This window comes from Mytilus californianus, unplaced genomic scaffold (genome assembly GCF_021869535.1).
Source record: "Mytilus californianus isolate M0D057914Y unplaced genomic scaffold, xbMytCali1.0.p SCAF_6, whole genome shotgun sequence".
Taxonomy (NCBI): domain Eukaryota; kingdom Metazoa; phylum Mollusca; class Bivalvia; order Mytilida; family Mytilidae; genus Mytilus; species Mytilus californianus.
This window is the reverse complement of record NW_026262712.1, coordinates 43,632,066-43,643,758: the sequence shown is the minus strand read 5'-3', so window position 1 is coordinate 43,643,758 and position 11,693 is coordinate 43,632,066.

The following is an 11,693-nucleotide window of genomic DNA, read 5'->3' as shown; positions in this document are numbered from 1 at the left end:
ACAGCACTGTCCTAGGTAAGAGGATGGTTGAGCGTCGTCACAACATAAAAAATGAAGATTTGGTATGATTGCCAATAAGACAAATTTCACCACAGACCAAATAACGTAGAAAGTAGCAACACACATATTTAACCGCGTCATATTCTTAATTTAGCCAGGAGCCTGTAATTCGACGATTGTCGTTGGTTGCTGTCTGTCATAATTCATTTTCGCTTAATGTTGAAGTATATATCAGATTGTTAGGTTCTCTTTTAAATTGTATCAACGTTTGTCATTCAAAGGACGTTTATAGTTTACTATACTGTATAGATTTTTTTTCATGACTGAAGACAGTATAGTGACTTGATAATGTTGACATATCTATACTTCTAAAATAACGAGGTTCAATTTGTTAACCGGCATGACGTAAAAACGACGAATTAAACTTTCTATATAACTTATTTAGGACAATGGTATTGATTAAAAATTATACCATTCCAGGCCCTTTTGTTTTCCACATAATTAATATTACCAATAATTACAAGATCCGAGTCGAATCCGATACCGATACCAATAGTATATGTCACATGACGTTTCCGGTTGTATGTATGTTCTGTATCTTCCTCCTTTATTAGTAGCAACCCCATGGATTATGGTGAAGAGGAGGACATTTAACACACCTAATCAGTATAGATTCAATGTGAGCATTTGCCTACCCAATTTCCCAGTCTGACAGTGACGGGTCTTAATACCAGAAAGGTTGAAGTAAGAAAACCAGGACGGATTCAAAAGGTGCTTAAAGACAGGACCTTGTGTTAAGCCCCCCCCCCCCCCCCCCCCCTAATCCCTCCCCTTCATTATCACAAATCCCCGATTTTACAAGAAATATCAGTTATATGTACCATATGAATACCAATATGTCATATTTTTACTCTGAATATAAAAGTTGCCAAGTTGTCAACGTGCCACTCGACTATATAGAACGCTCTATACCACGATGTCGCGGGTGTGTTCTAGTTTGTCCTGAAGTTTGGTCTTTATGAATAGTTTTCTGGTTGAAAATACTATCTCCTTATTCTTATATCTAGCCAGATGTAGGCCTATTATGTATTCATTGTTAAAACTAGGTTAAGTTTATTATGGATGTGATTTTATTCCTGGAAGGCTGGTATGTTTTTAAAATAAAAAAAATACGCAAATCAAATAAAAAGTTCACTCTGAATATGCAATAAAATGTTTTTACCCGCTGTAATGTTTACATTGGATAAGTTGACATAGGAATAATATTATGTTTTCCAATGTTGTAACGAATTTCCAACATAATATTAATAATTGGGTCAGAGTTATTTTTTATTTAAATGTGCGGATATTGTCAACAACTGCATGCCCAACTCTGCAGCATCAAGGTTTGTATTTCTTTAAAATGGTATATATCACAGCAAATTCTATGTTCAAAAACCGTAACTCGTACAAAAATTAAAAGACGGACTGACAATGAATATTCTGCATCACAAAATGCAGGATAGATCTGAATACAAATATATACAAAAGTGAAAATAAATTTCCGCGTGGCGAGGACGCAAACAAAATAAGCATGTGTAGCAATAGATGAAAATAAATATTCAATCCGGAAAAAAAATTCACCAGATCCCCTCCCCTTCTCCCTTTCCGAATACAAAATGGTCGTCCCCTTACCTTTCATTATACATAGGTAAATATTCTTACAAATATTTGTCATGTTTTAGAGCTTGGCTTTCTAATCAATCAACATTTAACATCTAAAACAGGCATTTCAAAGAACTTAACTATCCCATTTTTCGAGAGTAAGAAAAAATTAAAGATAGAAAAGGTGGAATCAGAAAAAGTGAATTAAAAGAAACAAAACAATCACCTGGCTAATAATTATAATATATTTACACGGTAACGTCTGCATGTTCACCTTATATGGCTGGACTCCGTTAACAGGGCTGTGTCCTGGCACAGACACTGCTCCAGTATGGTCATGAAGAAAATCGACTGAAATCTTTGGAACGCCACAGCTGTCTTATGTGGAACTCTGATATTACGTTATGTTGTTTTATTATTACTTGATGATATTTTGTCTTTACATAATATGGTTTTGATATAACTCAATATGGAATAGTCATTACTTAATGATATTTCGATATTACACGATATGGTTTCGTATTGACTTGATATAGTTTTGTCATTACTTAATTTGGTTTTGTCATTACTCGATGTGGTTTCTCCATTATGTAATGTGGTTGTGTCATTAGGCAATGTGATTGTACATTACTTGATGTGTATGTCACTTAACGTAATGTAGTTGTTTCATTACATGATGTGGTTTTGTTATTTCGTAATGATGATTTCCAATTCTTTATATGGCTTTAACATAACGTAATGATGTTTCAAAATTTTACAATTTACACTACATGATGTGTTTGTTTCAGTGTTTGATGTGGTCCAGTCATTCTTTGATGTGGTTATCACATTACTTGATGAGGTAAAATCACGTGACCAATTTAGAAAAACTAGTTCTATTTTTAAATTGATTTCAATGTTTTATGTGCCTTAGATGAGTGTGGCCATCAATCGAGTTAGAGTTCAAATTAAAGTTCGGCTTACTGTTAGAGTTTAACTTTGAGTAAGTCTTCGATTTCGAGTTAAAATTCAAGCCATTATTAGAATTAAAGTTCTAGTTAGCATTAAGTTTCGAGTTGAACTTTGAGTTTGAGTCACATTTAAAGGTAGAGTTCGAGTTACAATTCGACTTCAACTTTGAATTTGAGTCAACTTTTGAGGTAGAGTTCGAGTTAGACTCGAATTTGAGTCACCTTTTGAGGTAGAATTCGAGTTAGACTCGAATTTCAGTCCATTTAGATTAAGATTTCGAGTTGAAATTCGAGTTATCTAATATGAGTTCGTATTTAAATTTTCTATCGCGGATCAAGAGCTTTTGCCCGGGCTTCCGACAAGAGGGCTCAGGGGTATGCGTACAAAAGATAAACAATGCTACAGTATACAAAACACAACATAGAAATTGAAATAATGTTAGATGTGGTGTGATTGCCAATGAGACAACTATCCACCATATTTTAAATGCAGTGGATGTAAGCAAACATAGGCAACCGTACAGCCTTCAACACATCGTATAGTCGGCTACAAAAGGCCACCACGTGAAAATGTGAAACAATTCAAACGAGAGACTAACGGTCTAATTTATACCTAAACAATCTACGAAAAACAAATATGACACACATGAAACAACGACAACCACTGAATTACAGGCTCCTGACTTGAGGCAGGCACATAAAGAAAGTGCACGTGGCGGAGTTTAACATGTATGTGAGCGCTAAATTCTAACCTAACCCCGGACTGTAGTGTAACAGCACAACATAAGAAAAAAAATTTAAAAACCAGTTTCAATTGGCTTAACTCAATAGATTGGCATGACTGGGTAATAAAAATCCGTCGGGGGTGATCTCGGGTGCTCCGGAAGGGTAAGCAGATTCTGCTCAACGTGTGGCACCCGTCGTGTTATTCGTGAAAGTACAAACCCAGGGATTTGGTTTTATTTGGAAGTTCACATTCGAGGAAAAGATGACGGGATTGTGGTTATGACAACTGGAACATATCCGTCGTCACCTGTGAAACAGATATTCCAAAAAGTGCGATGTATATCAGAGATTGCAATTTATAAAAATAAAAGATTGATATTTGTATATGTTCAAATGATCATACACGCTAAAACAAAATCGGAAAATTCTTATTTTATAGAATTGATGCTTAGTCGCTTAGTCTGATCCCCCCATTTCCCTGTAATTTTAGTGTGAGTTGATTTGAAATGTCTCATTTGTTGACAATAAAGTACAAGTCTTTTGATTTGTGTCGAGCCTGCGACATTAATGTAGCGGCAGTGAGACACAACAAACACATTCCGTCGTCGGTAGTGGTGTCGGCGTCTTCATCATTTAGATCGTTAGGTTTCTCGTTTGAATTGTTTTTACATTTTTCATTTCGGGACCTTTTATAGCTTACTATGTGGTATTGGTTTTGCTCATTGTTGAAGACCATACAGTCACATATAGTTGTTAACTTCTACATTCATTTGGTATATGGTTGAGAGTTGAATCATTGGCAATCATACCACATTTTCTTATTTTTATATAAGGTTTTTTTTTTTGCATTAAATATTACCGAATTAAACTGTTTTGACATGATAAACTTGTAAACCTCCATGAATTGTTATAAAACTTGTATAGGAGTTATTCTTTAAGATCAAGATAAAGCATCTACAGAAAAAAAACATTTTTTTTTTACATTTTGTTTTTACCGATAAATGTACCAATAAATGTACAGTCAACTTGCGCTTTTACACTGACAGCAGCAATATCAGGCGAGACACAGAGTTCCATGGAATCATTTACGAATTTGTTATAATACTGCTTCCATTTGAGAACTAAGGAAAAAAACGACAGGACCAAGTGGTTTGGGGATATCCCCCTTATGCCCGAAATACAGTAAATTGTTTAGTACTTTTGCTTATTTTTGTCTGCCGTTCCTCTTTTTTATACCAAACAACTCTGAACAACAACTCTAAATTTAATTTTTAATTTGAACTTTAACTCAATGGATAACAATACTCATCCAAAGCACATTAAACAAACGACATATGGAAATCGATTTAAAAATAGATCATATTTTTTTTCCGAAATTGTCACGTGGTTTTACCTCATCAAGTAATGTGATAACCACATCAAAGAATGACAGAACCACATCAAATACTGAAACAAACATCATGTAGTGCAAAATTGTCAAATTTTGAAACATCATTACGTAATGTTAGAGCCATACAAAGAATTGGTAAATCATCATTACGAAATAACAAAACCACATCATGTAATGAAACAACTACATTACGTTAAGTCACATACACATCAAGTAAAGTTAAAACCACATTGTCTAATGAGATAACCACATTAAACAATGGTGAAACCACATCGAGTAATGACAAAACCATATTAAGTAATGACAAAACTAAATCAAGTCAATACGAAACCATATCGTGTAATATCGAAATATCATTAAGTAATGACTATTCCATATTGAGTTATATCAAAACATCATTATGTAATGTCAAAACCATATAATGTAAAGACAAAATATCATCAAGTAATAATAGAACAACATAACGTAATATCAGAGTTCCACCTAAGACAGCTGTGGCGTTCCATAGAAATTGACACTACATACGATTTACGGTCATCATCACGAATTGGTTGACCGATACGAAGTGTCTGTACATGTTCAACTCACACACGACATGTTTTTGCGGTTTTTGATCTTTAAATTCCAGTCGAATAGTCGTCTGATCAGTAAATTTACCGGTTATGTTATTTCCCTATTGTGACATTTTGACTGCTATCGGATTCGTGTGGTGGCTGATATAAGAAAAAGAAAATGTGGTATGATTGTCACAAGAGACTAAATGACGTAGAAGTTAACAACTATAGGTTACCGTATGGTCTTCAAAAAATCATACCGCATAGCAAGCTATAAAAGGTTTCGACATGACAAATGTAAAGCAATTCAAACAACAACAAAAAGAAAAGACAAAACAAATAATGCCCTGATGTATGTTCAAAACAATACACGAAAAACGAATACGATATACAGCAACAGACGACAACCACTGAGAGAGAGAGAGAGAGAGAGAGAGAGAGAGAGAGAGAGAGAGAGAGAGAGAGAGAGAGAGAGGAAGAGAGAGAAATTACTTGATTGTCGGGAAAGGAACATATACCTCAATAAGTTGTAGCACAAATGATTCCGGTATAAACAGGAAAATCAAATGATCAAATGATACTTGATATAAAAAAGCATTTAAAAATGTCTAAAATCAATTTGATTCATAATAAGGTACTTGAAGATCCTTCTATGATACTTATAATATAAATTCCACTAGAAGATCCGTCGAAGTTTACCCTAAGGATTTTCGCTGCTCTGTTTTAAAAAATTCATATTGCTAAAAAGGGATAGTATATAAATAAAGGAACTTAAAAAGGAAAAAAAAAGGAAAGTTCTATGTCCTTGTTTTGAAATATAATCAATTGAAAATTTGGTGGGTCTAGATATTTCATAAATTTTACATAGACACCTTTATTCTTTCAAAACTATGAAGAAATAACAAAGATTTTATGAGGTTTCCGAAAATGGCTTTTTAAAACTATATATAACCAAATTATGAAAAGGAAACTAAGGATTAGCAGACAATTTTTAAAAGATAATTAAGAATAGGAAAAAGTATTATCATTTAAAATACACGAGCCTAGAATTACGTAGTTGTCGTTGGTTGGTGTCCCAAATATTCCTATTTAGTTAATCGCTTTTTATCTAATCAGGACGTTATTTTTTTGTTTGTTCGATTTGTTTTACATGTTGTCCTGTTTTAGCCTTTTACAGCTAACTTTACGTGTTGAGCTTTGCCCATTGTTGGAGGCCGCAACATTCACGTCATTTACACTTGTGGTGGATTATTTCCATTAGCAGTCATATCACATTTTATACGTTTTTTGAAAACACAAAACTACTGTCGATAATTACTTTAATTATTAATTATTCCGTTTGTTCTTTGATACGTTAAAAAAAAAATGTGTGTGATTTTTAATGCGTGTATTAAAACAAACGCTTGAGTCATAAACATTTATAATGGCAACTCACAATCAAGTTGTAGTCTTACATATAGAATCTTTTGTCATATAAATAAGCAATATCGAATACAATTAGGTGATTTCGCAAACTAAGTCTTTATAATTGGATAAAATATCATTCACTTTCAGTGGAAATATTTTTAAAGATAATTTTGCTCCAAATAAAAATTAGTTGCTAGCCACTCTTGGACATTACTGTAAGATAACTCGCTTAAATTTTTTTCCACATTTTATCATTCATTATAAGGGGATAATCAAATTTGTCTTTGACATAAAGTCTTTTTTTCCAAAAAAAGTTGAATGCATAATTTCAGTCATAATTTCTCACTGAAACATTTGACATACATTTAAAATTTCTGGAATGAAGTTGTGGTTATGGTGTTCTGTACATGTGTGCTTTTTCTAGATTTACCTTTATCAGGAACGCCCAAAGCCAACTGTTTGAAAGCCAAAGTATACATGTTTATGTTTTGAGGGAATCAAGTTAATCAAATAAATCAAGACAATCTGTCTGCATCGTCAGATTTCTGACACAGTTAGATACACAATATTTAAACAAATGTATTCTTGTACGAAACAAATGAAAGCATTTTAAGTGCTTTTCTAGATTTATCTTTATCAGGAAAGCCCAAAGCCGGATATTTGAAAGCCAATGATGTATAAGAACTTAAAGTTGAAGAGCTAAATGACAAAAAAAAAACAAAAAAAAACTGTATCAATGATATTGGAGACACTACCACTTTTAACGCTCTACGATTTTGAAATCCCTATAGTGTCTGTTTGTTTTGTTCACGCATCGTTGTCAATATAATGGAATTTGATGCGACTGTCATACAAGTGAGAGGTTTAGCTAGCTATAAAACCAGGTTCAATCCACCATTTTCTACATAAGGAATATGACAGTTGTTATCCATTCGTTTGATGTGTTTAAGCTTTTGATTTTGCCATTTGATTAGGGACTTTCCTTTTTGAATTTTCCTCGGAGTTCAGTATTTTGTGATTTTACGTTTTATATTATTTTATTTATTTTAGACGAATGAATATTTCTTTTATTTCACCTATCGAGAAGTTTAATAAGTTTTATATTTTTATGTGCAGGTTTATGTTGTTTTATGTATCCGTTTTTATTCTGTAGTTAGTCACCACTTCGGTGTTATCATGTATATCTATTATATAGTCATTTTTTATAAATATATTGTTTACAAAAGTATGAATTATTCTAAATACTAAGGATTTTCTTATCCCAGACTTATAACCTTAGCCGTATTTAGCACAACTTTTTGGAACTTTTGGTCCTCAATTCTCTTCAACTTTGTACTTGTTTTGGCTTTCGTACTTTTTTTATCTGAGCGTCACTGGTTAGTCTTGTGTGGACGAAACGCGCGTCTTGCGTATTAAATTTTAAACCTGGTACCTTTTGTTAGCTATTATTCGTATGTTTCTCTGTCCTATATGTTCTCCCATTTATTTGTATTGTAGTCCTGTCATGTAATGTTGTCATTTTAATGTTATATTTAACATTGCCATAAACGCGGGAGGTTTGACTAGCCACAAAACCAGGTTCAACCCACCATTTTTTTCCTAAAAATGTCATGTACCAAGTCAGGAAAATGGCAATTGTTATCGTATAGTTTGTTTCTGTGTGTGTTGCATTGTCGTTTGTTGTTTGTTCACGTCAGTGTTTCTGTTGTTTCGTTGTCCAAATGTACTATATTGTATTGTTTATTTGCGTAATTCTTTGTCCGTAATGTTGTACTGTATTCATGTCATGTAATGATGTCATTTTAGTGTTATATTTAACATTGCCATAAGAGTGCGAGGTTTGGCTAGCCACAACACCAGGTTCAACCCACCGTATTTTTTTCTTAAAATGTCCTGTACCAAGTCAGGAAAATGGCCATTGTTATATTATAGTTCGTTTCTGTGTATGTTACATTTTAATGTTGTGTTTCTGTTGTGTCGTAGTTCTCCTCTTATATTTGATGTGTTTCCCTCAGTTTTAGTTTGTAACTCGGATTTGTTTTTTTCTCAATCGATTTATGAATTTCGAACAGCGGTATACTACTGTTGCCTTTATTTATAAACACCACGCAAGTGCGTAAATTTAAACAAAAAAAAATGTGTGTGTGTTTGCATAAAATTTCCATAATTGTCACTGTGTCAATGAAAAAAGGTGTGTCATTTAAATGTCAACTGCCAATCAAAGCCTGGTGACAAAGTTCACCTTTCGATATTTAAAGGATGAACTATTTGTAGCTCAGGTAAAACATGTCAACAAAAGAAATGGGCGTATCGTAACGGATCACTCGCCTTTGTAGAAGTTCTGATCGTTATCCAAAAGTTTTAATATCACAACACTGCATATCCATCTCTTCAGTTGAACATTTCCACAGTAGCAAAATCATTTAAATGTAATTTTGACCCAGGAATCTCTTCATCAGTTAAATTTATTTTCATAAAATCTTGTGTAGATGCCATTGTTATTACTGATTTGTATGCATGATGTACGGTCAGGTGACCGATAAATGCATATTCATTACTAATTAGTGATGTATGTACCGATCTTCGCTATTAATAAATAAATATTTTATTTGTTCTCTTGTTCTAAAAAGAGCAATAAGTTTTGATAAAACAGGAAAAGTGTCATTATCCTAAATTTTCCAGATGCAGTTACACTTTCAGAAGATGTTTTGTAGTTATGGATTGGGAATATATTCTTAATTGCGTCTGTTTATCTGTCATCAAATTGATACCTTATCACTGTTTGTGTATGGTTATATGATATACATGTAAATGGCTGTTGTTTCCAGTTCGAATAATCTTATTTTTCAGGAAAACTGTTTTTCTTTGACCTTCTTTAGTAAAAAATTATCAGGTTTGGTGATTACCCTCCTTACATGTGAAGTATATACAAGAAATAAATAGTTTACATGTTCAGGGTTTGCGCATGCGCGAAAATGTAACAAAAACCAAATAAAAACCTTTAAACTATTGACTATATACTTAGTGTTTTTGGATTTTAAATGATATTATGAATTAATTTTATAAAAGAAGGACGAAAGATACCAGAGGGACAATCAAACTCTCAGATCGAAAACAAACTGACAACGCCATGGCCAAAAATAAAAAGACAAACAGACAAATAATAGTACAGATGACACAACATAGAAACTAAATACTAAGCAACACGAACCCCACCAAAAACTGGGGGTGATCTCAGGTGCTCCGGAAGGGTAAGCAGATCCTGCTCCACATGTGGCACCCGTCGTGTTGCTTATGTTATTACAAATCCGGTAAATAGTCTAATTCGGTAGGTCACATTCGTGAAAAGGGAAGGGTATTGTAGTTACGACATAAGGAACATATCCGATATCATCTGTGAGACGGTTATTCCATAACGGTCAACCAACTCGTGATGGCGTCCGTAAAATTTACGAAGGGATGATTTCAACTTCACCATTTGGAACTCTTGGTTTAATAGCTTCCTTGTGAGCAGCAATCCTCTATCAAGGAAATCATGATAGGAAATACAAGCCCGGGAATATCGTATCAATTGGGAGATATATATTCCGTATGCAGGCTTTGCTGGAATGTTGCTACATAGAAATGGAAAGTTCACAATTGGGAAGCTGAAATCATCTCTTTTGTCGTAAAGTTTTGTTTTCAACCGACCCTCATTGTCAATTTTCAGATGTAAGTCAAGATATGAGGCAGACTTAACTGTATCTGTAGTATCCTTTATCTCCAGTTCGATGGGATAGATTCGTTCAACATAATCACCAATTTTTTTATTATTTAGTGAGAGAACATCATCTATATAGCGGAACGTAAAGTTAAATTAAAGGATATTTCTAACTTCTTATTTTTCTTCCTAAGACGTTCCTGTATGAAGTCAGCCTCACAATAATAAAGAAACAAGTCGGCAAGAAGAGGGGCACAATTGGTTCCCATTGGAATTCCGACAGTTTGTTGAAAAACACGTCCTCCAAACGTAACAAATATGTTGTCAATCAAGAAATCAAGCATCTTGATAATGTCAGTTTCAGAGAATTTTTTGTTTAAATCAGAGTGATTCTTTACAAAGTAGGTCTTATCCCTCCCCAAGACAAGATACTTGTATCTACGTTCGCCAGGACATTTTTCAAGGTATTATTACAAATGCGTTTAACAATTTCGCGCATGCGCAAAATATTTTTATATATAAAGATCGATTTGCACGCACTACCAGGGCTGCCGATTTAAAACACGGAATGGGGTCCATTGTCAGCTTTTATTTCAAAGTCTCCCAAATACTTTATGGTTTGCCCCTTAGTTAAAGCCATGAAGTCGTACCTGAATCAAGAGGATGTGCCAACGTTGGATAGCCGAGCAAAGGAGGAATGGGCATTAACCCTCCGGAATGGTGTACAGATCGCACTGTAGTTAATTGGCAATGGATGAACGATCGGGTTGGGTGTAGGTACAATATCAACAAACCCAGTCGAATCCATACAATAGTGCGCAGTTTCAGGTGGTAAAAGGATATTCCCTCGGCTGTTTAACAGTATTTTTTCAAATATTTCTATAGTGACTTTTAGAAAAGGTTTAATTTGGATTTCTATTTTGCAATTATTGTTGTTATTGTTAGTTGATCATAGTTTTTATATTGGATTTGTTTTAATTTTCCACAATGAGTTTGGCTGTCAAAGTGTTATGTGTGGCAGAAAGAGACAGTTGAAACGATAAAATCAACTATAGATGGGTATAAAAATAAACACCTGGAACGTCAAATTCTTTTCTTGTATGTTCAAATGTACCGAGGACTTGTCACGCGCATCAGATGACATGTGTCTTGTTTGAATTGTTAATGTCGGCTGATATATATCAGATATGTAGAGCCAATGATTCTGTGACGTTCGATGATTTTATAGACTGGTGTAAGATAAGAGATTCATCTCAACCACAGTTTAATTTCTGGTGTTCAATTTTGAATTTAGAACTTCTTGTGCTGTCAGTAGTACGCTC